The 25,051-nt window shown below is 42.7% G+C and overlaps 1 protein-coding gene across 5 annotated transcripts in view; it reads right to left on the bottom strand.

The window, feature by feature from the left end:
• Nucleotides 1–22,109, bottom strand: part of LOC137184084 (plexin-A1-like) — a 264,898-nt gene extending 242,789 nt beyond the window's left edge. For 2 of the 5 annotated variants that reach the window (XM_067591425.1, XM_067591428.1), the window contains exons 1-2: nt 21,878–22,108; nt 20,909–21,149 (exon numbers count right to left, since the gene is read on the bottom strand). The gene's annotated coding sequence lies outside the window, so the exon portion shown is untranslated. Of the gene's footprint in view, nt 1–20,908; nt 21,150–21,877 lie in introns of all 5 variants that reach the window. The other 3 variants (XM_067591429.1, XM_067591430.1, XM_067591431.1) reach the window with 3 other exon arrangements.
• Between the last annotated feature and the right edge of the window lie 2,942 nt (nt 22,110–25,051).

Below are 25,051 nucleotides of genomic sequence, written 5' to 3'. Positions count from 1 at the left end.
GGCCTGGGGGTCAGAGAGGGCGTGAGAGCACAGAAAAGGCCTGGCCTGGAGAGAGAGAGAGAGGGAGAGAGAGAGAGAGGAAGAGAGATACAGTACGGAGACAGAGACAGAAGGGACCGTGTCTCTGCGGATTTGCTCCGAGGCAGCAATCCAATACTGTAAACATGCTGTCTACCCTTGACCTGAGAGACACGACCCCCAGAGGACGCTGAGAGAAGATATTCAGAGGAGTTCGCGAGGTTGTTAACAGCAGAGTCCATCTTGACAAGTCATTTAGTCTCACACTTGGCCATGAAAGCGTACTTCTGTGAAGTTATTAGAGATCCCATGAAATGGAAACTAAAAACGTCTTGGAGATTGTTATTTCCAGCTTCGGTGGTGACCTCACGCTGCACTCGTCCAACCGATGGGAGTCATCGGATTTCTTTAGCGGGTCACACCTTTCTGGCTCCAAGCTGCCTCGCTGATCTCTACAACACAAGTTTGATCCCTGGCTGTCTATTGTCACGCCCCATCATACTGTTTGAACAGGAATTATACACGTTAAGGGAGCAATGATACCGTCCCATGTGGCCAGTGAGCTCTGAGCATCCTCAGTGACCGCTGGCAACGCTTCTTCTTCTTCTGTTTCTGCTCAACTACACTTCATTGTAACACCTGAACAGTCGAATAAAAACACACTGTCACCTGAAACTTTTTATACTGTGAATCTGCACAGGTCGTTTAGTCGTAATATTTTATGTTTCGTAGATTGTGAGAAGAAAATGTTTGATGTTTAGATTACACTGCTTCAGTCATATGAGGAGAGCCTTTTGGGAAAAGTGTCAACACCTTTAAACCGAGGCTAAATCACTAAAACGAAGCCGATTCAAAAAAAATCTTGAAAGAAGCTGATTCACCCCGAACACGTAAGAAATCACCAAACCCAACTGGCAAGATTATGCTTATTTTTATAGCAATATGAGAGCAGCATAGGCCTACGTGTTCATATAATGAGCACCGTTTTTTTTTTTCTGTGTGTGTGTGTGTGTGTGTGTGTAACTCACGCACTGAGTCAGTATCCTAACTGCAACGAGCCAATAACATGAGTCATCATTTTATACAAGCTGCACATTTGCAGTGGATTTTAGTTAAGCAAAGATTTTTTTCTATGAAGCCGTTGTAGAAGAAGAAATATCGTTCGCTGAGCTGAAACCGGCTGTAACATCAGAGCGACGCACTAAAGCGGATCATAAAGTGGTTACGACTTATCAGTGTGACTAGTTATCATAGCTGACCTTCAAAGTTCAAATTGAAAGCTATAAGCCCGAGGTTGTGACGGACAGCGAGTTAACTGGCCTGCTGACTTTCTATGATGGTGAACGCTCTGGTGATAAATGAAAAGAAAAATACATTATTTCCATTTTTATATTTCAGCCAAACATCTGTCTTTAACACTCCGTTCTGCAAGTTAGGTAAAACTAACAGTTTTCAGGGTCAACTCATCCAATAAGAATATATCTGCCTTTAGAGCATCTCTGCCTTTGACAAATGTTTTGTATAACTAAAACCAGCAGTCTGAAAACAAGCATTCATTTTATTTGCCAGGACTTCTTGGCACAGAATGAGGGGCCATATTCCATTTTTGTGAACATATATCCGTTGCTGTTGCCAGTGTTAGAGAAGTGATAGCTTCCGTCACAAGCCTCGCATCCCATCCCCATCCCCCCCCCCCTCCCGATTTCAAATGTTTTGGAACATTTTCAATCAACTCAGGATATACTTTTTTTTTTCAGTCCCTGGAACTTGGCATCGGGCCACTATCTTCTCACAGGCTCAATTTGTTTATTTGTTTTCGCCTGCCTCCATAAGCTTTTTGAACATTTCCGTCACAGAGCACTAGAAACACACTCAATGGCTCTTTTTTTTAAAAAAAAATTCTAGTTGAATGGCTTCCACCTAAACGCAGTCCCTTGAGGTAGCCCGGCCAGTGTTTTTTTTTTTGCTGGAAGAAAGAAGAAAGTGCAGGAGGAAATGCATAAATAACAGGACGGGGATGTCACAGAAAGTGTGGCCATATACAGAAACAAAGCACTATCTAAGCAGCTTCTCTAAGCACTATTAGACCCAAGAAAAAAGAAGCTCCAGGAAGAAAAATAACTTTAAATTAAGATCATACATTAAGGTAATTATTCAAGCCCTTTTGGAGGTAAGAAAAACATAGAGATGAACTTCAAACTGGACAGTGAGGGAAGCAAAACGTCATATCTACAACATAAGCAAAAGAAATAAAGTCATGTGACCGAACCGGCAGCATCTGTCCAAAAGGATCCATCCTTAAACAGTGAGGGAGTGTAAAAAGAAACTGTTCATGTGATGCATACTAATGATGTCTGCGTGACTGTGTGTTTGTGAAAATGAGAAGGAGAGCTCCAAAGATTGTGAAAACGAGTTCCGTTTACGGTGATAAAAATCTGTTAATCTGGATGTGCTGGACCCTCTCAGTATCAACCCCATTCATTTCCCTAACAGACCTCTGGAGTGGGGTAACACTAAGCTCCAGGGCTCTCTCTCTCTCTCTCTCACACACACACACACACACACACACACTAACACAGCCAGTTGTTTGAACAGAGGTGATATACTCACTGCATTTGAAAAGTAATCCCCTTCATTGTGTCATTGTAGCTGACACATTTCTCCAGCACACACACACACTTTTCATGTAAACAGGACATCAGTAGCCGTACATGTAAACACAATCGACACACAAATATCCCAAACCAGCGACCGCTCTCTGAACGCAAAGCTGTTGATTTCTGATGTGACTAAAACTCAACACTCGCTCACTCACTAAAACACTCAAAACGATACTGAAGTTGACTCAGTGACTGAAGACGTCACTGAGTTAACATGTGCACATGTGCAAATGTGCATGTGAAGAGGTCAACCAAGGGCAATGACATGAATGGAGACGTGTGTCTTTGCATGTGTGAGTGTGTGTGTGTGTGTGTTCCGGCCTTGCTCTGGCCCTCTAGCCTCTTTTTCCAGCCTGCAAAATGTGGAAAAAATGCGCTGTGACTCCAAGCGTGAAGCGAAGTGCCAGAAACACTGAACCAGGACAAACACATAAAAATCCATGGCTCCATTAGCCATGTTGAAGCTTAGCCTGGAATGGCTCAATTTGGCTCAGCTTGACTTTGAGAACAACAGCTGCACATAAAGCAAACTCAGATCCACTCCTGAGTCGGATATGTAGACGTATGAGTGTGACATCACTGATACAACCAAATATGCTATGTGATAAAGGCCCAGTTGAGGAGCTAGCAGGTGACAGCTCTGGTTTCTAGTGGCTCCCTCCAGATGACAAACTAAATGTGTCATTCTTTTATGCAATATCCCCTACTGCTGTACAATAATGATGCACGTTATGCGCAAGACTGTCAGTGACTCATTATGACATCACCAAAGCATCTTCTTGAAACAATTATTATGCACCACATTGATGTGCAATCACACTTACACAAACACACACACACACACAGCTGTGACAGTTTACAGTGTTAACAGTGTGAAGAGTGGATCTAATCTGAGAGAAAGGAATGCGACCTCTCACCCCTACCCATGACCCTCTGCAGCCGCTGTAACAGCCTTATCTGATTGGTCTGTCTGGCACGGTAATCATTTCCAGAACCCAAACAGGGCTGCCAAAACCTGGAGGGACAAGAGGGGAGAGCAGAGAGCATAGAATGGACTGTCTGAAAGCACAGCCAGTGCTGCAAAGCTCTGCATACTGCTAGTGTTGAGAATCCACCTCATAAAAGCAACAAAGATCATGTCTTCGGGTGATTTAAAAAGAATAATGTAAAGGTGACGTGCGTAGCATTTTCATTTGGAATAATAATTACCATATTCATTTCTCACAATAAGTCACTTGCATGAAAGACCGACACCAAGCAACAGCCAAACAACCACCCTCAGATGCATCATCTTAGCAACCGACAAAGTATACACTCCTGTCTAAGGTTAGCACATCCATTAAACAAACTAGGATGCTAACAGCATGTTAAGCTAATTAGCCACCAAATGAAGCAACCAACAAACAACATGTTCACCCAACTAGCACACTAAGCTAACATGCTAGCATGCTAAAAGAATGTTAAGCTAACCTGCATACTGTCTGAGTGGCTGACTAACCCAAACAACAAACAGCTTGTTATGCCAGTTAGCATGCTAAGATAACTAGCCTGCAAACAACATACTAATCTAACTAGCATGCTGCCTGAGCCACCAAATAACCAATTCCTCTTCAGCTACCTTATCTTGGCAATCAATAAAGCATACAGCTCTGTCTAATCATGAATCCGGCGACTTTGCTGTGGTTCAAGAACATAACATAAAGCTGTAGGCTAATATCACTGAATTATCCAAGAGACTCTTTCTGTTTTTCAAGATTTTTTAATAGAGAAAGGAGAGAACCAAAGAGTCTTATTACTTCACAACTTTATATCTGCCTTTTCCTTTCCAAGGAAAAGCAACGGGGCCTATGGGAGATGTGGTTTTAATTTAGGAAATGTCAGCTCTAAATGTGTTAGACAGTGTCCATCATGGCCTCCTCTGTTTATAGTAGGGCTGTCACTTTTTATTCGAAATTTGAACTTTGTTTGAACATGGGGAAAAATGAAATATTCAAACTGTAATGACCTGTTTGAATTCAAAACAGACAGTCTGTAAGCACAGCAGAGCACTTGAAGTAGTTTGTCTTGTGATCCAGCAGGAGGTATTCTTAAAATTCACTATCAGCGTGACCTATCGCACGCTCTTTGACCTATCAGTAAACTAAGATAATAAATACAACCTCGTCTGACTGACACATAGTGCGGCTGTATGACACCGCACAGGGAAATATGACCTGAACGCAGGTCGGAGTCGGTATGGATTGAACAGACAGAACATGCTTACCCGCCTCTCACGTCTGGCTTCCTGTGTGGATTCCCAGTGAGAGTGAGTTTGGGTTTTTAGGGAGGGGCGAAAGCGCGCCGCTGTACACAAGACAAAACAAGATCAATCACGGAACGCAGCACAATAATCATTTTACCTCCATTATCTTGTTTTCATAATCACTGGAAGCCAAAATCATAATTGAAAATAAAATTTGATTAATCATCCAGCCCTCGTATATGGGTTGTAATTACTTGTTAGTTTGAATTCGTTTGAACTTGACATTTTGAAAAAGTGACAGCCATAGTTTATAATAAACAACGGATCTCAGCTAATAATGTGGCGGTGGTATTTTGATGTTTAAAAATGTGTAGGAAGCTGCAAGAAAAAAAAAAGAAATAGATATAAATAGAAAAAGATACATCTATTGTCAAGAAAATCTGTGAAAAAAGAAAATAAATTCTTCACCTGGAATAACAATCTCTATGTTCCAGTCAGTGTTAGTGGGGGTGGACTTGTTCCGACTCCAGAAAACGGATATTCAAGTCTTTAATTTATGATGAGAGGGAGTTCATTTTGTCTGTTTTTCTTCATACATCTCACGTAACATAAAACATCACTGTCGCAACAGCAGTGTATAGAGCTCGGATGATCAACCGAGGATTTGCGCTGTGTTCCTGCGGTATGTTACAACCCCAACAGCCACTAAGTCACTCTTAAATAGCAGCACGAGCGGCAATTCCTCACTCGGTCTGTCTTGCCCTCTCGCCCGTACTCCCACTAGCACACAAACACACGCTCTCCCTCTCTTCCTCCTCTTCCTCTTTACTCTCTCCATGCAACATTTTTTTTTTCCCCCGGTTCTGAGCATCAGCATGCAGAGAAAAACCCATCAGTAATCCCCTGCTGCTCGGCTCTGGAACTGCCTGCCTGCCCCATGGTAGTTATAGGTCATTCTCACACACACACAAACATTCACACACGTGCTTCTTCAAAAACGCATACATGCACACACATCCAGAAGCACACACACGCGTACACATCTACAAGCGTGATGATGTGGTTGGTGTAGGTCATGCTACATCTTTCTTACACATGCACAAAAACACACAGGTACACGACGGCAACCAAAGTGTGTGACAGAGAAATACCAGTCCTTTATCGCGCCCTGCAGTTTAACCCCTTCTAATCCCTTCAGAGTGGCAGAGCTTTATGGTCAATTCACACTCTGTTATGCTTTTTCTCCCCCTCTCCCTCTCTCTCCCTCTGTAGCCTGAGGAGTAATCCCCTCAGCTGCTGTGGCAAAACATCAGAGGTGTGTGGAATAGACTCATCATACACGGTGACAGTGACATGGATATAACATAAACATGAGCGCGCCGACATACGATAGCCGCGCAGTGCTGGGTGGTAAAATGTTGATGGAACACCATTTCTGAGCGGACAGTGATGAACGATTTCAAGTTACAAATGATATTACAGCCTTTATTCTTTTAGATTTTGGGAAGATATTCCCCAATATGTTTTTATCAAAGAGGAGAGGAAGACATTAGCTATTACGTAATGAATGGCTGGTAGGCTGATATTATCTGCCAATATCTGACTTTCACATATTGCTATTTTTCATGGATGTGGGCTGATATGCAAAAAAAAATATGAAGAGGAGTGAACCACAGTATTAAATGTTTACTGGCTATTTTGGGGGGTGTGAGGGGTGTAAGTTTTATTTGTCTCAATTCAAGTTTAAGACATTTTTTTTCATGTTATTATTTAACATAATTAAGACTTCAAATACATTTATGGTACTAAAATTACTTATATATTTTATGGCTGCGACTAATGATTATCTACAAAAAACTTAAACTCACCAAGCACTGTATTAGGAACACCTGTGCAACCTAATGCAATCCAATACAGCTCTGCCATAAATTCTACTTTTATGAAGCTTACTGTACTTCATCAAATAACAGTATTAACTGACAGTAGCCAATTAAAAGCCGGGTCTCCAATAATGGCTGGGGGGGAGGGGACTTAGCCAACTGTAGTTTTTAGTAACGTACAAGCCGTAGCTACATTTGAAGTACCATATGGGACCCGTGCAAGTGACTGAATTTTCCACGACATAGTAGAGAGTGAACGGAAGCAGATCAGAAAACAAGGAGTACAAAAATATGAGCCAATGTACTTATCAAACAGAGGCAATTAGAGATAAAGGCCACTCTCTAATATAAGCCTGCTTCCAATAAAGGCCTAGTAACCTCTGCAGTTGAGGTAAATTGGTTGGTGGTGTTGTACTGGAGGCATTATATTGAAAAGTGGAATTATCACCTTTCTGACAATGTCAACAAAAGCTGAAAAATGTATAAGCTTCTTAGAATAGAAATTATGGCAGAGCTGTTGTACTGGATCGCATTAGAATGCACAAGTGTTCCTAATAAAGTGCTCGGTCAGTGTACTTCAAAGTGTAATCATCTGTTAATTATCTGTTGACCGACTACTGGATTATTCATCTGATTATTTGTGTCTCTTTTAAATTGACTATTTTTACTCAACAATAAAATTTCTTTCCTCTTAATCATGAAATGTTTGTTTATGTTCCATGTTTATGTAAAATGAAACAATATCAGAGGATATACTGGAGTCTGATTTTTATGATGGGGAGTGTTGATATCGATGTCGGCCTCAAAACTCAAGTATCTGTCAGGCTGAAGTAAAAATCCCAACACTGGCCACAGATGCCTCAATAACACTCCAGCTAGATCGAGTACAGATGCAATAAGGTGGTGAAACATGATGCAGGTTTTGCGGCTATTACAGTAAATATTATTCCCAGCCGCCAGCAGCGGTGTGAGAGCCAAATGTGATCTACATTACTGAGATGTTTCGGTGTATTTACAGTGTGTTATGTGACCAATAGTCAACAAAAGGCAGAGTCAGGTCAGCGTCACAAAATCCTCTCCTCTAACTCTCAGCATACAGCTAAGTGGATGTCATTGATAAGAATAGAGCTGAAATTACAGTCGATTCATTGATTAGTTGGTTGACAGAAAATGAATCAGCAATTATTTTGATAATCAATTCATTTCACATAATTTTTAAGCAAAAAAGCCAAATATTACCTACGTGCAGTTTCTCAGTTGTGAGGAGTTTTGGATTGTTGGTCGAACAAAACGAGATAGACCAATTAATAAAATAACAAACAGAAATATAGCACCACAGAAGAAGAAACATGGAGTTGAATCCTTCCAAGAGTGCCACAGGGAAGCCAGTCAACTACATCAGCACACAGTGAGAAAATGAAATGTTGTGTTCAACAGCCACATAAACTGCTCAGTTTCCTCAGTTTCACAAGAGGAAAGAATTTGAAATAGAGTGTGGAGAGGCGAGGAATGAAACTTCTCTCTCTCACACACACACACACTAACACACACACACAAAATACTCAAAAACAAACCCATAGCTACACACAGAAACACGCTGACTCAAATACGTGCACGTGTTGTATTTCACACAACCAATTTCACAAAACCACATACATAAACACTCAAACGCTCCCACCGCATACACACAGACACGCTGCTATGAACACACACACACACACGTGCACCCACACACACACAGAGCGTAGAAGCGTATGTGTGTAGTGAATGGCTCCATTTCTCTCATTAGGGAGAAGGAGCTGCCTGCAGCAAAGCCTCCTCTAGTCAGTCTGCCGAGATCTCTAAAACCAACAGTACTAGTCAGACAGCGAGAGAGAGAGGGAGGAATAAAACAGTCATACCCGGCACCTACGCTGCAAAAACACATGAAGAGACTGAATGGAAGCTGAATCATAAGGTAAAAATGATGGTACACACACAGTAGATGAGGAGTATCTTCAAGGTTTCTCAAGGTTTCTGATTTGACTTTTAAAAATGTGACTGTTCGACCTGGAATTCAACTTAATGCCAAACTTTAAGATTATGAACGAATAAAACACACTATGTTAATAGTTGTGCAATATAAATTGATAGCGGAAAGACACTGGCCATGTGATATCTTCTGACACCTCGAGTACACACCAGACACACAGAAGAGGCAGCAGTAGAGGTGGGAATCTTTGGGAATCTCACGATTTGATTCGACTCAAAATTGATTCTCGATTGAATGAATAGGAGAGGGGGAAAAATTCAGGGTTTCCACCGGAAAAGTTGTTAGGAGGAGGGGTGGGCGGGGGGGGGTCGCGGCGGAGTGAGACGTCTGTCCTCCCTCTAGTTGTTAGCGAGCAGCTGCTCTCGTGTCTCCCTGGGTATAGGTGCTTTTTTTCGACACAAACTCTCCCGCTCTCTGCCTGCTCAGCCTGCTCTCGGATGGTAGGCGGGTTGCTCTGGTAGCTGCAGCCTCACCATTCCACACATGCTCTCCCTCTCTCTCTCCCTCTCTCTCTCTCTCTCTAGACCGCACACTGCGCTATTCCTTAAAGGAGCTACGCTACTTGTATAACACATTTAGAAAACATCACATTTTGAAAACATCTTAAAATACTTTCTTTTTTTTTTTTAAATCTCCGATGCTTAGGCCCAGCAGGTGGTCAACTCGGGCCCAGTGGGCTGCCAGGCTTGCAATACATTGTCGGAAACCCTGCAATCTCTTGCTCCAGATTCATTCACTGGTGTACTTAGTCCACTGAAATATAACATGAAACATAACTGGCAGATAAGATAAATGGTCCTTTTATTCTAAAAGGCCTTCATTCTGATGCCTTAATTAATGAATGAATTCATTTGAAAGCATCTTACAGTCTCCTGCCTGTATGAGAATAACAAACTGAGGGGGAGGCGGAGTGCTCCACTGTTTTGTTATTAACGTCATGTCTCCAGTAGTGGAGAGCAGCCTTTCTGCTGCACCGTTAGCTTCGGTAAAAGACATCGCTGTCCAAGACGCTGAGCAGGTGCAGGGTTTTTGAGGTGAAACAGACTGAGCACTGAGTTATTTTCTTCACCTCAGAGTTGGTTTATGTTGTTCAATGCTGCAGTGTGTGTTGGTCAGCTGGTCTCATTTGTTAGTTCGCTGCTCTGCTCCGCTAACGTTAGTCTCTGGTTAACAGCGTAGAAAGTTTTCACAATATACTTCACGTTCATCTTGCAAAGGTAATTATTTAGTCATTAAATCAAAACATGCTTGCAAACTCTGCGTTTTGTGAAGATGAGCTCTAGTGTGTGTGCGCTGTAGACTGTCCAGGTGCTGCACTGCCTTCGCAGTTGAGTTCCACCTTTTTTGTTCCGTCAACATCATGTTATTAACTAACATTTAAAAAATCGTATTTGGACATTAGCGCATTGCGTCCACATCCACATCGCGATGCATCTACGAATCAATTTTTTCCCCCATCCCTGGGCAACAGTAGCCAAGGAAACATAGCTGGGACGTGCTAGTGCGACAAAATTAAACCATATTGATGTTGGGAAATAGACTTATAATCATGATTTCTGTGACATCTATTAGAACTGTGCTAAAATATGTTGAAAAAAGTTTTTTTTTAGATATCTAGATTACATGAAACTGTTGTTTCAACAGCACTGCCTATGTTTCAGCATGTAGGCTACAGGTTATTAAGGATCCCCTGAACACGTTTCTTGGCAGAAGCCAGGACTGTAGTAAAGACTGCTGACGTGGAGTCAGAGAAAAGTCCAAGTCTGACCAGTTTCAAGACAGAACCAAGACCGAGTCCACACAGGCTTGAGACCAAATCAAGACTGGGACCAACGTACCAATGTATTGTTGTTCATAGTGAGAGTAAACTGTGATCTCACTTCCTTCACTTACTATGGATTTAGAAAAGTTTAAAATGTTAAATGGGAAAAACAAGTAGCTTTAATGCTCCTAAATGTTGATTATTTACACACATTGGGCCATAAAACTACGCATTTAAAATGAGAATACTTGGTTCTCAGATGCCAAAGACACATAGGAATATAAACATGGTCTGTGATGTGTGATATTAAAGAATATCTCTATCTCTCCAGTCTGAAATGAGAGCAGCCAGAGGCACTGCAGGAACTGGACTTAAATCTGGTGTGGACCAAGAGAGAGACGAGTCTGAGATAATAGATAAAACATCTTGAGATTGGATCAGAATGGATGCGAGTATCACTGACAAAAGCTTTACAAAACCAGGTATCAGTTACCTGCAACTCAGATTAGTCTATAGAAAAGAGCTGGATCTTCATTCTACAATGCACATCGACTTTACATGACGTGTATCTCGATGTTGCCAGTGTTCAAAAATAATGGGTTTTTGTGATGCCAACATATGCCTTTAATTGTGTTAAATCAGTTAGAATGTCAGCTGTACTAGTAACTCTGTCCTGGATGAATGGTTATACTGGACAAAAACACCTTCTGTTGCATGGTGAAAAAACATGACGAGATGTTAAATAATTAAGACTTTTCCATATTGTTTAAGGGGTTACATTTACATAATACATTTTTCAGATTTTTCAAAAGGCCTGTGAATGCCCTGAAAAAGACGAGACAAAGAGAGAGCGAGGCAGAGACAGACAGAATAAAAAGATGGGAAGAGAATAACACACAAAATAATAGCACACAATACCTAAACTGTGGAGAAAGAGAGAGGAATAGAGATAGGCACAAAACAGAAAATAATAGACAGCCCCATTAGGCAGAGGTTATTGAGTAAATTCATCTCACTAGACAAAAGCTTCTCCTGTGGTTGTGTGACTGCTGCTTCCACTAAACTCAACACTTTCTCTCCAATTTCAGGCCATTTGCAACCCCCCGCGTCTGTTAAAAGCTAAATTGCCCATCTGCATTGCCTTAAAATGGTTTCCCATGCCTCACCGCCCTATAAAGGTAGCGATACGTGGGGCAATTTCAAACGGCCGAGGAGATGCCTGAGCGTTGATGCTTTCAAACAGGAAACCTCAAGGTGGTTTAAATGGGTTTCAACATGTTTTTGACCCTGTGGTTCACTTTGTTGTGGGGGGAATGGAAGCATTTACTATCAACACTACACCGTTCTTGTGTCTTATCAGCCGTATCCTTCTTTCAGACAGAACGCAGGAGGATTCGAAGCTGGCAGAATCACTTATGAAAACACAGGAGGGATGGGAACAGAGCTAGATTATCAGAAGCTCGCTGTAGGTGGCTTAAATTGAGGGAGGGGAAAAAAAAAAAAGTTCATTTCTCAACTCAAGCAAGAAGTTCATCTGTCACAGCGAAGCAAAAAAGCCTTGGAGCAGGACTCAAGCACATACACGGTACTTCTGCTTACTACAATTTAGATCAAGACGAATGTCCGCTACAGATGTTGGACCAATAGCGCCGGTCTCTCTGCACCAGAAGCTTGATTCTTCAGAGAGTCATTGATGGCGCTGTTGCTCGGTTTGGTACAAAATCAATTAAACAATCAAAGTCCAAAGCAATTACTTACAAAGGCTTCGGTATATAAGGATGCAAGGACACCTGCTGGGGTGTCCTTGAGCAAAATGCTGAACCTGAAAGCTACATGTTTCATGATCAGAGCCAAGAGACACCTGAGAGAGGACGCGCTGCATATGGTTCTCTGATCCTATTTCTCAAACACACACACGCACGCACGCACACACACAAAACCTTACAGTCACCTCTTCCTCACGCATACAACTTTGCGTTTGACTAAGCACTCAACAAAATGAGATCAGCTTCAGTGTGTGTGTGCGTATGTGTGTGTGTGTGTGTGTGTGTGTGTCATTGTACTGACTGACTCAGCAATTCTGCGCTGACTGTCATTCCTGTCATTTCATTTCCTCATGGCGGGGCCAATCGGGACCTGCCAGGATCCCTCTCAAAATGTTTAAAACACAAGATCGATGGCGCTGTCTGTTTACCTTATATTCATACCTCAACTGGCAAATTGTGTCTTTTGGCAACATGATGAAACGCTAGTCATACAAGCACAGCTTTTTGTTTGTTTTGATCGGTGTTTGGAGGGGGTTAAAATTGGACAATATGAATATTGACTGGAGTCCCACTGAGCTTTGTTTGGCCACACAGTGGAAATCAGGGATGACTGAGCTCAGGATTGTTTTATTTTTCAGAGCAGTAGAAACAAAACAGTTGAGTGAGCTCTGGCTTGGCGTTATGATAAAAGGGAAGTTAAATTCATAACTAATAACTAATGTTTTATACTGCAATTTATTTTGCAATTTCAATGCCTCAATATAGTGCTTCTTTGAAAGTGTGGAATAAAAAAAGTTCCATTGAAAACAATTCACTCAAGCTCATTATGGACAAGCTACATGTTGGGTGTATGAGACAAAGGCAGGCGTGCACGCAGTCTTAAAGCCTAACTGAAGCCTGATGAAAAAAGAAACAGTGCCAAGTCGAACAAAAGGGGTCTAAACAGACTTCAACTCCCACCATGCTTTGCTCAACTCACACCCAGATGTGAAATCTGGTAGAGTCAAACTCTCGGCTCCCGGCGGACGAGACTTGTCGGAACGCAAAGGGACTCCCCCTCCCCGGCCGTGACCTCATCGAGGGTATAAACACCTGAGACGCTTCCAGCTGTTCCCACGGCTCTCACCCTTCCCTGCAGAAGTGAAGGAGGAGGATAACCCTGCTTTTTCTTCAACTGAGTCGACTCTGCTGTTTCCTCCGCAACTCCACCAAGGATCAGCTGCCATGAAACCCGCCACCAGAGCATGACGACGGCCCCCCCGTCAGCACCCGAGTTCAAGGAAGCGAGCGAAAACCAAGAAAGATGGACTGAAACACACTCTACTTGCTCCCTTAGGTGATACAAGTAAGAGGCTTAATTCTGGGCAGAGATAGGTTATCAAACGTGTTGTTGTTGTGAAGTGAACAGACTGATGGACTGTTGGAGTCTGGTTGTTGCTGCTGAGGATACTGTGAAGTATTATTGTTGTTTGCTGCTTGTTTGGTTGTGTTTATCATGCTAAACTGATTTGTTAGCTTGTCTTTGTGAGACCGTGGGTTGCATTTTATTTGTTGATGTCAGACTGTGAATAAGGACGTTTGCACGCTACGTCTCTGCAGGAATAAAAGCGAGCTCCACTTCCTCCTCACGATGGCTGAGGTTTTTCTGCTCTTTGAAGCTTTCACCCTCTCCTCTCTGCTAACCTCACTTGCAAGTACACACACGTTTTGACACTCACACACGTTATTCTGTAGTCAGACACATGTTGCTAAGCAACACAGATGCTCAGCTTTGTCCAACGCCATTGTGGTGATCAGAGGCACGTGTTGACTGGCGGTCGCCATTTAATCACAGCCTCTGTTCAAACCTAATCAGCCCTGCTGACCGGAGCTCTCGTGTGGTGCCCTCATGGTGGTGCCCTGCTACCATTAATTAATATTCATAATTGACTTCTAATAATTATTAACTAATGCTAATAACTGCTGGTAACCAAACCTGCTCCTAACTGAGACCAACATACATTAAAAGTTATATAAATCTGTATTTTCATTGTTTAGCAGCACATCCTCAAAACTTTTCAGTTTTTAGTTTTGTTTTTTTAACCTTTATTTATTCAGGGGAGTCTCTTCTTTTTCAGGAACACCCTGATCACATTCACACAGTTACACAGTCATACTTGGAAGCTGCCCAGTACAACCACAGTGTGGTCTGCCGACCACTGAGCAACTCCACTGGAGCAGTTGGGGTTAAGGGCCTTGCTCAAGGGCACCTCAGTGGTGTTGAGGAGGGAGGTGCTGCTTCTCCACTTTCCTCATCCAGACTTATCCTGCTATCCGGGGGAGTGAACCACCACCATCCGGTCACTAGCTAGCTTCTCTAACCTTTAGGCTACCACTGCCCCCTAAGTAGTAGTTGTAGCCCTAAATAAGAGACTATCAGCAGGAAGATGTAGGAGACCAGTATCAGCTGATAGATGGTTGTACCCTCCTGATCAAAACAGGCAAAGACAGAAAAGCTCTTTTCATCAAGTCATCGAGACATCTTGTCTTTACGTCTCCTCTCAACTTTTTCTTTGCACCTCTCTCTATCTCCTCACTTCTTTTTTTATCCCTTAGCATTTCCAGAAAGAACACCTTGCGTTGCACAACCTCAACCCCAGTCACTGTCTCTGTCCATACCCTCCCCTCCTTCTCTTGAGTCCTCTCATCTGAATCATATTGTCAGGAATACCGTCACTCTCTCTTTGCCTCACTGCTCACGGCTCCTTTTTCTTCTTCTCTCATTTCCTTCCATTTCTCATCTTTTTAAACCTCGCCTCAGTTGTTTCCTCCGTGACTTTACTCCCTTGATGTTCTGATGCTTTCTCTCTGCTTTTTTTTTTCTTCCTGTCCTTATATCCTTCTCCGTAATTTGACAGACGGAAACCATAGAAGCAGATATGTCACCAGCTAGGTTTCCAAGTATATATCATGTGTTTGCATGATTAGATTACTTAGTGTGTTAATACATTTATTCATCTTAAGTTAGCGTGATATATGGACGAGTGAGATGCCACCTAGGAACAACTGCACCTGCCCAGTACTGCCCCGTTCATTGTACTGTGGATGTTTTCTGATGCTTTGCTCTTTGCTTAAGAAACTCATTTTATACATTTGAAGCCAGGTGGAGGAAAGGCAGTTCATTTGCATTTTACTTTTTTTTGCAACGCTACAAATGTTTACCTAAAAACTGCCCAAAGTTGGAAAGACATGAAGCGACTGTCATTACTCTCCCTCTGACCTCCTCGCCCCTCCAACATTCCAATTTCTTCAGCCTCTTTCATCCGCTCTATTCCCCTCCTCCTTCAATGAGCCTTAGCAGCAAGCCCAGATAGCAGAGCATACTGTATATTACCACTTTCACCCATCCTGTCGCCTTCACAGACCTCAGTTATCCCTCCTCATCCCCTTCTCTCTCTACTTTGGTGCCCCAAAAAATCCTTCATTCTTCCTTCTCTCTCTCTCCTCGGGGTGTATAGGTCAAGTAAGACAATTTTATAGTTGCGCATCTAATTTCAAACCCTTCCTAAGTCTACAGGTTCTCTTCTCTCCCTGCAGGGAGTGACAAAACTTAAAGAGTGAAATTCAAACTGCCTCCTAGAAACACCTTTGAGCAAGTGTCCCTGATAGAGAACGTGGGACTCGCCAGTGTTGGCTCTCTCGTCCCTTTTGTGTCATTTGGTGCAAAGCAACAGGTATCAGCTGGATAAGATAAGCCTGCAGTGTGCAGCTTTGTGACATCGTGATATATGATATGTGAATTATAAGCATTAACTTTCAAGAAGTCAAACAGATTCCTCTCTCTGAGAACACAAAGGTTTCACCTCCAAAGTGCTTTACCTGGGCTTGCCTGGGGGAGAATACCAGATGAAGAAGACCAAATGGCTCTCAGAAACTCATTCAATGTAGCACTGGAAAATGTTTTTTTTTGGCTTGTATCATGGCAGGACCCTTCCTGGTGCTGTACTGGCCCGATTTGAAAGTTATAAGCAGTAAATGGCTGCTGGAATTAATCTTAAAACGAAGTACAGAGGGTATGATGCCTAGTAGTAGTTGTCTTCAGATATCTCCTTATCTTTCCTTCTCTCCACCTTCTTCTTCACTCATTTTTTTGCATTTTCCTGCTGCCCCTCCCTCTCCAAACTCCCCATGCTCCGGGGAAAGTTGAACCAGCAGCACAGATAACACAAGACAGATCCTCATCTGAGTGCCATGTACGGAAAAAACAAGTACTAAGCACTCAACTTTGACCTTGGCTTAGTACTAAATATATACAAGGAGAGAAGGAGAGTGAAGGGAGGATGTCTGTGTGTGTGTGTGTGTGTGTGTGTGTGTGTGTGTGTGTGTGTGTGGGTGAGAGAGAGAGAAATATGGTGACGTGCCGATTGGACTAATGTTGCAGCAGCACAGGAAAAAACACACACAAAGTTCACTAATGTGGGTCGGTTCGGCTGCGTGTGGAGATATGCTTAGTGCGTGCAAATACACACGGATATTTACACACACACACACGCACGGATTATTTTGCTGCCTCAACTGTTCAGACAGCACAGAACATAAGGCAGAAATTGGCCATTTGGGACAACAAACACAAGCTGTACGGTCGGCGGCAGCAGAAGAAAATGGGTTGCTGAAATTCTTTTAATTGCTGACAAAACAATGGCAGAATTATCCTTGCTCACACTAGGAAAGGAAATAACTCCCCCCCCACCCACCCACCCACCCTCCGACACACCGTAACTGTAAATACCGAATGTGGATGCTAACGACGATCCTCGCGAGTACTATTTGGAACTTGGGAAGCCGGTGTTTGCAATCAGGAAGCATGTAGAAGCGGCTGCCACCTCCGTCTTGTGGTTACCTGTCACATCTGTGCGGCGTCTCTTCCCTTTACGAGAGGAACTATTTCAATCTGCCTGCCCTGTTTGATCTGCCTCGGCCTTTCGCTGCGGAGGCTGCATCAAAAAGATGCTGAGGAGTTAAAAGCTCCATCGCTTCATATCTCTCTCTCTCTTTGTATTTTGCTCCCACCCTCTTTTCCTCCATCTCTTCCTCTGTCTGTTCACATTGAGGTCGGGAGTTGTAAACACTTTGTCACCGGCTCATCAAAAAAAAAAAAAAAAAAAAAGGAAGGGAAGACAAATTGGCTCGTCTCCTGTAGCGTCACCGATCATACGTTGACGTCAATACGACAAAAGATTATCATACGATATCATGTGGAATAGATGATGGGGGCATGGGGTGATACTTAACGCTGCTGGTTTAAAATAGACTACATGGTGTGAGGGGGACTTTTAGACCAGCTATTAGGCAACACAATCACCACCATGATAGGAAGAGAGGCTTTCCACCTGCTGGCTTTACTCCAACCACCACAGGCATCTAAACTCTATCTCCTATCTTCCTGAGCCTACATTTAATCAGAAGGGTTTTTTTTTATAGTGGACTCTGCTGGACTGTTGCTACTCCAATAAACAGTTTTATCATTTCAAACTGATCTCTTCTTATTGAAAGGAGGGACAGAGGCTGCAGAGGGAGAGAAAAGCCTGCCAGCACCACATGCCTTTCTGTAATAATATGTATGTAACATAGTTGGATTATTGTGCTGATTTAACCCTGCTCTGTGCACTAATATCACATCTGTCATGTTTTCATTTGAAGAAGTCTGTCACTCTGTTATTTTGATCATGCCACCGGTCTGAGCTGATCAGATAAACTGTCTTCCAAAAGCAGCTAAAACAACCTTTTTTTTTTGTAAGTGAGAGATTCAAACTGGTGTTTTGACTCCCTCATGATATCAACTTGCTTGGGAGTCTAGTCATCAGCAGCTCAATAGGAGGAGAGCGTGGCTCTAACGCTGCTGGGTCGGTGCTTCAGCTCCCGCTGAGGCCGCCCATACAGGCACTCGGGATAAAAACCCTCAGCTAAACAGCGTATCTGTTACATCCTATGGTTTTACACACACTTCCTCTGGGTGTTCCTCATACTGAATGAGTTAAAACTGCTTTATCAATGGGCTGTATTGTCCTTCTGTTGCCGTCTCTCTCCTCTCTGCTTTATTTATTACAGATACTTGAAGGATGAAGCCGCTCGACGCAGACGGACCGCAGGGTGCATCATCGATCGTCTGTGCTTCTCAGCTCAGCCGGGGTCTGAGCCACTGAGAGCCCCCGACGCAACCCCACCACCTGACCCCCCCTTCCCCTCCCCTCCCCTCCCCTCCCCTCCCACCCCTCTCCCTGTGGCGGTTGCTGCTTATTCCCCAAACAAAGCAGTTTCCCACCAGGCGAGGTGGTGAGCAGCCGCTTATAATGTGGCTCATAAAAGTCAATGTCAAAAAAAGATCCATAAGGAACAGATTTAACAGCGAAACCATGCGCACATCGTGAGGCTGTTTCTTATTAAGCCTGATTACTGTTCAAATAAATGCGCCTTATGAAAAAGAACTATGCAGTGATTGCTACATCAATTAATATCAAAAGCATGCTATCACTCCAATAACGACAGCAAAGCCTTCAAATATTAAAATCGCATAGATGACAATATCAAACTATTGAGCACTTTACGAAACCACAACTGATGTCACTCTGAGAACCACAAACACACCATCAGTCCCTGTATCACTATTATAGAAGTATAATCACACCCACAGCAGATAAAAACTGCAAGAAAGCATGACGCCGTTACTTTGATTTTGCGATTGAAGACCGCAGAGTGTCCTTCCTGTAAATATGACTGAACGCCGGTTACAGCTCCCACAGAATGTCTCCAATACATAGAAAGGTGGATACATAGAGAGCCGGAAGATAGGATGATCTCCTTTAACAACAAATTAATAATAAAAGACTCCAAGAATAAACTAGGTAATTAGGTTACAGGCGGCTCAAAGCACATGCAGCGCTGCTGTCTTCGGAGTCTGATTCTGACTCATTTCGGGCTCAAACCTCTGAAAACACTGTGTGTCTGCGGGTGTAACGGGAACTAATATGTTCCACTCTCATTATGTGACTGGAACCATGCATGCAGTCACTTTGGATGTCACGCCTCAGCCCCAAAGTGGAGGTGATGTTCCGGGTTTCTTCCTTATCAACGCATCCCAGCACATCGGCGCATCGTGACACATACACACACACACACTTAAAAGAGAGGGGGAGAAGTCTTCCTCGCCCATACATCTCTTTGCATCTCCTCCATAGCTCTCACATCATCTCGTTCTCTCTAACACACACACACTCATCCTCACAAGTTCACCCACGAGAGAGAAAAGACGGGAGAGAGAAGGATATGAGAGAACATGCAGAGAGGAGACTCTCTCTCTCCTCTCTCTCTCTCTCTCACACACACACACATGCACAACCTAAAGACATTTTTTTCTATGTGTTTGGCAGCCAAACCGGTGGCTTGGCAGCTGTAGTCCCTCAAAATCAGCCCGTCTGCCTCACCTACGCATTTCAAGTCAAAAATTCATAAGGTGACACAAAACTGTCAGAGCACGTTGATGCGACTCCAAAATGATGATGATGATGCTGTGTGTGTCTGTGTCTGAGTGTTTATATGTGGGTGGGTGAGGGGCACACTTACACACACACACGCCTAAAAAGAAAATCACTGACAAGCCCTCAGACTCACAGGTCAAACACTACACACGCACTTTGTGTTTTGCATCTAAACAAGCAACCAATGGGTACACAGCTGCGGGTCCACATATACACGCACAATCACATTATGTGCGCGACCTTCCATGCGTACACTCATATGCGCACGCACGCACGCGCACAGTGAACGCAAAAGAGTGTTTCCGAGTTTAATTCGCGTCTTGAGCGCAGACGCAACGTTGCTCAATTCCGGACTGCGTTTAGACCTAATCTGAAGCGAAAAATCACCACAAATAAAGCACAACAGTCAAGAATCCAAAAGAAAACTCAACTCAAATATCTCTACAGAGGCTACAGTGTGCCTGTGGCTGTGTGATACTAGGTGGTAATGTCATCACTATAATATTGCGACAACATTCCTATAATACTCCTAATATAAACATAAAAGCTCAGGCATGTGGGAGATAAAACCATGCTTGAGCAGCCTATTCATAATGACAGTTTGCATCCAAAATCCGCAGTTCCTCGCCAGTGAAGTGAAGCAATCCTTCACCTTCAAAAAACTTGACCAATTCCACTAGAAAAAAAAGGGGGGAGACGTTCAGTCATTTCGGAGATAGTCCATCCGCAACCTCGGCGTGCGTCTGGCTGCTTACCTCCGTGTGCGCAAAACAAGCCAGGCGACGTTTTGAAGCGCAAAAAAAAAAAAAATTAACAACGCAAAACCTGATCACTCCTGCGGCAAAGACTTGGTCCATGTGTGCGAAGACGTGAGAGAGGCATCAGCGAAAGGTATGAAGGAGAACACGGAGAGGAAAGAGGAGGGGAAGGGTCGGAGAAAGAGAGGAATGTCACCAACATTTTGGATGTAGCAAAAAGCTCCAAGGCGAGTAGGGAGATGACTGAACAACCGCAAAAAGTTTGGCTGTACTTACTGATCAAACCGTCCTTCGCGTTCGTCCTGCTTGGCATGTTTTGTTTTGGGGTTTTTTTCACGATATCAGAGTGGCAGCAGAAGACATTTCCATTCCCGGCGGGCTTGTCAGACAGCAGCAGCAGCAGCAGCAGCAGCAGCAGCAGCACCGGTTCCAAAGCTCAGCTCTGCAGTTCCGTGCGCACAGGAGAGCAGCGCTCAGCATGAATGAGAGGGGAGCTGCGGTTAGACTCCGGCATCCCCTGACAGAGAAAGAGAGGGAGAGAGAGGGAGGGAGAGAGAGAGAGGGAGAGAGAGAGGTTAGCGACAACTGTGCGCCCCCTGGCTGCGAAATTGGATTACAACGGATCGCCAGACGCGCCGCTCCATGGCGCGCATAGGTGGCAGCATTGGACCCGGTACAGGCTGTGGTAACGTTACCGTGTGTTCTCATGTTCCCTGTAGTCTGTTTGAGGCTCATAAATGACATGATAAAGGTTGTTTTATTGGATTCAAGTTCTTTGATATATTCTTGATAAGAGGCTGCACCTATTCAGCTTGATTGATTGCTCCTGTCAACTTCTAATGCAGGCAGAGTGACAGTGTGTGTGTGTTGTGTTGTGGTGTGGTGTGGTGTGGTGTGGTGTGGTGGAGGGGGTGGGGGGGGGGGGGATCACTGGCAAGCCCTCACTGCTCAAGCACTACAAACACTTTAAAAAAAAAACAAAAAAAAAAAGCAGCCAAGGCTTTTTAACATTGTGTCAGTATATTTATTTTAACAATGAATCAAATGAGAATCATCACCCACAGATCTTGTTATCCTCTTTAGCTGCAGCTGTGCTACCTGCCCAGCACCAGGCAGCAAAGGTTAGCAGCTAACGTTAGCTGTTGAACAGGGTGGAGCATTCAGCAGCTAAAGAGACAGACAATTCCCTCAGGAGTTGCTAGAAACTTAAACAGAGCTAGAAGAAGAGTGAACTATTGGACTTACATTTGCTAGTTGGTCAGAAACATCACTCCTGCTGTGGGTAGTGTTGCTCCATGTCTGTTTGCTAACACCTGAACCAAAAAAAGTTTGCTTGTCATGTACGTTAGGTCGTCTGCCCTCTAGTGGACAAAAAACACACTGGTTTTGAATCCACTCTACAAAACGCACACAATATATCATTGTAAACCAGTGTCCAAAGCATACAGTACATTTTTTGGTTGAATTACGACACTACAGACAGGCAGAGAGTTAATGTTGTTGCCTTGTTGGTGCATTCAAGGAAACTCTGACATCTGAGATTTGAGTGCAACATTTTTAATGTAAGAAACCAATTTTGCCTCATCCTTTTTTACCACAGCTGTGTGGGCTTGTTTGTCCTTTTGCATTACATTTTCCAGTTCTTTTTGGCAGCAGGAAGGGCTTTTTCAAGAAAGACCTTTTGATATCTATCAGTATAAAAGCACAGGTGTAAAAAAGAAAATCCCTGATAGCTGAATTCCATTTAGCCGTTTCAGGTTCAGGGTCCTGGTATTTGTGCATGCTGTCTCAGTCACACAGGCATGGCTTACTGGGACACTTGAACAAAACGAAGCTGTCGTTATTGTTATTAGTTACACCTGAGTTTTCACCACTATAACAAGTAAAAATGTCTGCTGTGAAAAAAGGCCTTATCGTCACATGTTGCACTATCGCTAATTCCAGTATCAAGAAGACTTTAGAAAATGTTCCTTGCCTGCAAGTGTGATAATTGTGCCAATAATTTTCAACAAATTGTTCAGAGGAAAGGACTACAACAATGTGCAAGTTCATTTTCATGGTGCACAGAAAATGTCTTGAAGACAGAAAAACAATACTTGAACTTATGATAAACTTTGGAAAGTATTATATATTTGTGAATCACCAGGTGCAGTTGCCAGTTTATTACTATCCTTTACTTTATTGTACTTGTGTGGTATAAGAGTAAAGTTCCCATCACAATTTCCACTATAATCATAGAAGTATAATGAGAGATTTGGGGAGAGGAGATAAGTGAATTCGCACCATTAAGGAGAATGCCATGGTGGTGTGTTCAAGCTCTATTATTTCTGTTCACCTGAAAGAATTTGTGCAGTATTTCTTCATCCTGGCCACATTCTATGACCTTTGCGGTCCCCTTGTGCATATTAAATGTTGATATTCCTGCCCATATTAGTGATGACTTGGGAGTTTTCATACAGAGCGATGGGGTGTCGGGTTCCTCCTCTCCACACTGAGGCAGAGGATGTGGTTACACAGATGATACTGTGCTGCTCAGATTACTGTACGTGTGCATGTGCGTATGTGTACGTGTGCATTTGCGTGAACATCCTTTCCGTCAACTCCCATGGTCTTACATGGCTCAGTGTGGCACTGCCGGTCTCAGAGTTAATTTCTCATCCTAAAAACCTGTGAGTTATCCACATCTGCCCCAATCTGCTTGTACAGCTGGAATCCGTATCAATTAAAACGTGTGTTTCTAATAAATGTTTAGTTAGGGATTTGTGGTTTTGGATGTTGAAAAGCAGGAGCCAGCTTCAGTTTAAAATTCCTCCATTTATTAGTCTTTATTTGAATTAGTCTTTACTTTCTATATATATTTTATTATTATTATATATTAATATTTTATTCATCTTTATTAGAGTTTACTACCTCTTTATGCTACAATAAATAATAGTATAATATCTTGTGAGTTATGAGAATAGGAAAAAAAATCAAGTATCACCTCCAACTTTTATATCAACTGAAAGGAAATTAAAAAACACACAGAAAGGACAGAAGAGCCTCTTCAAGTAAACAACTGCATTATAGCCTTAAGGGTGCAATGACTTGCCACTGCATCCCTGACATACATATCTATGTTTTTCCCTTTCAGGGAAAACTTTATGTAGGCTACCCTACCTATGGTATATATTTTATACCAAAACAGCTGTAAAAATTCCCTTGAAAACTATTGTGAATAACTTTAATGCTGCAACAATTGTTCTGCGACTTGTTCTTCTGCCCCCAGAAGAACAAGTTGTGAACACTACACTGACATATAATTAACATATATTTGTTACATGGTGAACATGTTACATGGAATCATGTCTCTGTTCACCTGATGGATGTAAGTCTAATATTCACTCTTCATTTTGCTCTGTTTTGGTCTCAGCCATCTCCTGAGAAAAATATCTGGACCTTTAGCTGCTAAATGTGCGGTTATGTTCACCAGCTAGTCACTAACTTTGTCTGTCTACTGTTTGGTGCTGGGCAGGTGGTGTATAGTTGATTTATTCAATCTTTCCCGCTGAAAACAGTTGTTGCTGCTGGAAATGGGTTTATAAGAGCAGTGAGACTGAACCAAAACATTCGTGGCCCATGAAACTGAACCAAAAATCAGTATAGCTAGGGGGGAACTGCAGAGTTACTGGCAGTTGGAGGTACGAGCAACTCCTTTCACGTTATGATTTTATCCATTGATAATATAAAATCATTGATCACTGGAGTCCATATTTAATCATGCCACATATTGTTGCTTAAAATGTACTTGAATTGCCAAAATATCAATACATATATCTGAAATGTCTTAATTCTCACATTAACTGTTTATTTCTTGGGGTTTTTTTGAGATTTGAGAGTCTGTGCTCGTGCACAGGGGTTGTTCAGAGAACGTCAGCACATTTTCTCTTTATTTCTGTTTTGAACGCAGCTACTGAGAGAAAATTGGATCAACCATTTGGCTACATGAAGTGTTGAGATTTGGAAAGTGTGCATGCTGGCTCCTCTGTGAGCCTCTGCTATCTACCACAACACCCTTCTCTGCACAGGTCTGCAGATTTTTATATGTTTTTGCAGAACTTTAAATCCAGCCTTATGCTACACAATTCATTTGGTATATATTTCGATTACTATAAATAAATTACTAATAACTACTACAAATAACTATGAATAGAGAACACATCACTTCCTGTGCATCAGGGTTTTTGGGGGAAGAGAAGGATCAGACATTTAGTAGAAAAAGTTTTCATGAAAACCCTGTACTTTGAATCATTACCTCAACTGACAATAAAAAGTAGAAAAATAAATATTTCTATAAAAAAAATGTTGACTTTTAACTCTAACTGCAAGTTTTCTCATATTTAGTTGCAAAGTTCTGTAGTAAACAAAATGGCGGTGTCT

The sequence above is a fragment of the Thunnus thynnus genome, chromosome 6, assembly GCF_963924715.1.
Source record: "Thunnus thynnus chromosome 6, fThuThy2.1, whole genome shotgun sequence".
Classification (NCBI taxonomy): Eukaryota; Metazoa; Chordata; class Actinopteri; order Scombriformes; family Scombridae; genus Thunnus; species Thunnus thynnus.
The sequence above is the reverse complement of the archived record's forward strand: the minus strand, read 5'-3'. Positions and strand labels throughout refer to the sequence as shown.